This window comes from Pteropus medius, unplaced genomic scaffold (genome assembly GCF_902729225.1).
Source record: "Pteropus medius unplaced genomic scaffold, Ma_sr-lr_union100, whole genome shotgun sequence".
In the NCBI taxonomy this organism is placed as follows: Eukaryota; Metazoa; Chordata; class Mammalia; order Chiroptera; family Pteropodidae; genus Pteropus; species Pteropus medius.
This window is the reverse complement of record NW_024355205.1, coordinates 28,272,142-28,276,409: the sequence shown is the minus strand read 5'-3', so window position 1 is coordinate 28,276,409 and position 4,268 is coordinate 28,272,142. Positions and strand designations below refer to the sequence as shown.

The window sequence follows — 4,268 nt, the reverse complement described above, 5'->3', positions numbered from 1 at the left end:
AATTCCAAAGCAAAAGGATATATTAAACCCTCAGTTTTTGTTCTAGGAAGACAAGAGAAGGTTGCTATATTTGTTCTTTTTATTATTGTTATTATTTAACTATGAATAAGGAATGAAAACAACAAGGAAACAGCAACATTCGAGATCTAGGTTCAATTGTGGAAGGATTTTTAGGATGTTTAATTAAATATAGACATGATTTACTGCATGAGGTTATACACCTCCCATGTAGCAGGGTTTTAAGAGGATCCTGAGCAGTCATTAGATAAAAATTCTTTATTTCGGACTTATGAATAATTGCTTAGAAAAATCATAGATCCAGAAGCTTCGATATGTCTCTTTCATTAGTGTTGACAGACTAAGAGTTTGGTTACATGCATGGCCTCTGGAACCCGAGGACTTGAGCTCAGATCCTAGCTCTGCCATTTGTGAGCTTGATCAAGTTAGCCTTTTGGTGACTCATTGTCTGTAAAAGTATCTACCTCAAAAGATTGATTTAAAAATTGAATGTGTTAATTCAATGTGCCTGGCACATGGTGAGCATCACCTGTAATTGCTACTATTATTTTCATTGTGCATCTCGCATTTCACTTCTTATCAGAATAAAATAGTTTGTTTATATTTGATTTTCTTCCCTTTTTTTCTCTGCTATTTGGGTATTTTTACTTTCCCTCTTAAATTTAAAAGTACATGTCTTTATAAATATAACCTACTGTGAAAACCTGACATAAAGGCAAAGACAGATTATTAAGTTCTGTTATTCTTTATTTATTCACTCATTTTATGTGTTCTTTCATTTATTCATTATATATACATGCATATAGACATGTATATATATGGAGGCTGGAGCAGAGGGGGTGTTGACAAAGACATTATAGAAAAGGGACGTTTGAGTTGACTCTTGAAGGCAGAATAAAAGTATTCAATGCAGGAGGAATTCTGTAACTGCAAAGATATATATTACAAAACAATGTATACATATAGATAGTGCAGGACCTTGAGAACACAAAGATAAATAAAATACAATCTTCAGGGAGAGAGAGTCATGTACGTTATCAAGCACATCAAAGTCATAGGCCTTACAGTAGAAGAATGAACAGTGTGCAGTGGAGGTATGAGTGAGAGAAAGATGAAGAAAAATTAGGAAAAGCTCCATGAAGGATGGGATGCTTGAGCTAAGTACCGAAAGATTAGCGAGTTTCCTCTGGGGTCAGGGTTGGCTTGAAGACAGAACATTACCTGTAGAGGAGGACATGAGACAATCTCAGTGAGTAAAAAGTAAGGCAGAGGCCCTCTAGCAACCTAGTGGACAAAAATGACAGACATGCTACATAAAACAGCACAAGAAAAACTAACCAAGCTCGAAGAAAAGAAAGGAAACAAATCACTAAGTTCAAGAAATAAAGAGGGAAATAAAACGCAGACTGGTAAATCAAGCTGATGTAGCAGCCTCCCTTGAAGTTGTCAGCCCTCAGGAGTGGAAGTCATTTCAAAATCCAGGTAGGAAAAGTAAAAAGACGTAGCTATGTGGGGAAGCGAGCTAGAACTCAGACCTCTGCCCTTCACCCAGCCCTTCTATGAAAGGGGAAATATAAATGCTCTACCCAAAGGCCTAGAGAAGTAACAAAAGAAGCTTACTATCTTCCTGGAACTTGGGGTGGGAAAAAATTTGAAAAGTCCAAACATAAGGCACACATACATATGAGGGTCCAATTTATATTTTCCCCATGGTATCAAAATCTCAAATTAAGGTATTAACATAAAGCTAGTCTAGGACCCATGAAACTATCAGCAAACTGGCAAAACTGGTATTTCTACTCCCTTGGGCACTACTCCCATGGAGAAAAAAAATCGACCCCAACTGAAGATGATCTCACAATAAAATAAATAAATAAAAATAAAACATTTACACAGAGACATACTAGGAAACAATCCACCATCATGAGAGTCAGTAAATGTGACAAAGGGAGAATTCATATCACAAAACCTAGATATAATAGATCTGAGCAAGACTACAAAATAAGTAAGGTTTAAATAACCAAGGTGATTAAAAAAATAAAAAGGATTAGAAACAACAAGAAGAAAGAATAAAGGTGAAAGAGACAAAGAGCAGAGGTTAATGCAGCATGGTCCATTTGGTAATTAGATAAAACTCAGCATCTCTAAAGTGGGTAGGTGGGGTGGGGAGTAGAGGAGTGTGAGGTAGTTATATATATTGGTGGTAGGTTAGAGGAAAGAATGAAAAAGACCATCAAAAGATAAGTCCTGAAAGGTAGACAGAATCTTTCTGTAGGATCTTGGCTGTCATCCTAAAAAAAGTTTAACTTTATCCCTTAGTTTCACCTTCATGATCTAATTACCTCCCAAGTTCTTAGCAAAGGGAAGCCTCTGAAAAGTTTTAACTGAGAAAGTAATGAATAGATTTGTTTCATAATGTTTTGGGGGTGGAGGGGCAGTAATTGTAGAATGATTGAAAGGAGACAAGAATGGAAGTATAGAGACCACTCAGAAGATTTTTTATAGTAGACCAGACGTCTTCAGTTCCAAGCTGCATTTACAGCCTCAAAGAATTTTTGTGTACATTTACCAGAGCTCCAAACTTTGATTGCCCTACAAACACCAGCAGAAACCCAGAAGGTGCGGGACTGCTTCCAGATCTATCATACGTGGAGTGATTATGCTGCCAGATGGTTCAAATGTTGGGGATTCGGAAATAAAATTTAAAACAAAAAATGAGCTCTTTGTTTCTCTCCTCCAAATGCTCATAAACTAGCAGGAGAATGAGACACGTAAATAAATAACATTAAAGGATTTGATGTGTGTAAGAGAAGTATGAACAGATGTGAAGAGGCTGGGACAGAAGGATGTTGACAAAGGCATTACATAAAAAGGGACATTTGAGTTAAATCCTGAACAGTAAGAGCATTCAATGAAGAAGGACTTTTGTAACTGCAAAGAGTCATAAGAATAACATTAATAGGATGAAATTTATGGAAAGACTTCCCTTAAACTTTATCTCTTGATGATATTCTGTTATATGAATCATTATGTGAAAAAAGGAAAGAATAAAACTGCATCCTCAGGAGCTTTTAATGTAATGATTATAAGTAGGTGTTTAATTCGAGTCTGGGGTACCCTAGGTTCAAGTGAAGGTAAGACACAGGAGGAAAAGGGAATACACAGAAATCAGATTAATATCTAAGATCGCTCTGCCATATGTGCTGTTGCATGAGAAGGCGACTGGAGTTCAGAGAAGGAATAGCTCATTTAAACTTGGGAAATGTGCCAAGGCAGAGCTGGGCTGGAGTGGAAAAGTGGGATTTGGGGACAGGAAAGGAGCTTATAAATTTGAGGACTGGCGAGATCTTGCAGATCTTGGAGTCTGTTCTCCCACCATCCCCATGACTTAGTGCAGGCAGAAAGAGCCATACAAGCGAAGATCCAGCTTGGACCACATGGAGCTCTGTGAGGAGCCAGGCCTACCAAGATGTCATTAATGTCAAGAGGGACAGAAAGACTCAGAGAAATACAGATCTGTGAGTAAGGAGTACTTCTTCTGACAAGCAGAGGCAGCATTACAATTTTATTAAGTGCATAATTCTTCTCCATTAAAGTGTCCATTCTCTTGATGGCCTGGGAGACCCTAGGGGAACAGATTGTGCTTAAGAATGTACTATTTTCTTAAACAACTGGTATTAATTGTATCTTCTCACTCACAAGGACATTAGAATTTGTGAGACTTAAACTGCTTTCTCTTAGTGAGGAAGCTACATCTTGGTTGTATATTACATATCTTTGTTTTTTGTTTTTTGTTTTTAAGGTGAGGCAACCCTTGGTTAACCTCACAGATTGCAAGGACCTTGTCAGCTTACAATCCCTTATTTTTTTTTTTTATTTTTTACACCTACAGCACCTGGTCTTCCTAGGTGGTCTCCTATCCAAGTACTAACTAGGCCCGACTCTGCTTAGCTTCCAAGATCAGATGGGACTGGGCTTGTTCAGGGTAGCATGGCCATAGATGTATATTACATATCTTTGACTGAACGTCAAATCTTTAGGCCACTGGATGAGAAGATGACTATTATATCATAATACATTTTAATTCAAAGATGTAAAAATACTTTGAGTTCTGAGGAAGAACAGTCATGTACGAATAAACTCTAGGTGTGGAATTAAGTAAAATCAGTAAGTCAATCTTAATTTAGTGCAAGAGCTGGATCCCTACGGCCAAAGCTGGGTGTTGCCTGTTTTTGTCAGTAAAGTTGCAT

The 4,268-nt window shown here is 37.4% G+C and overlaps 1 pseudogene; it reads right to left on the bottom strand.

The window, feature by feature from the left end:
* Positions 1-3,901: 3,901 nt before the first annotated feature.
* On the bottom strand, positions 3,902-4,020 carry LOC120599023 (uncharacterized; annotated as a pseudogene).
* Positions 4,021-4,268: the final 248 nt, after the last annotated feature.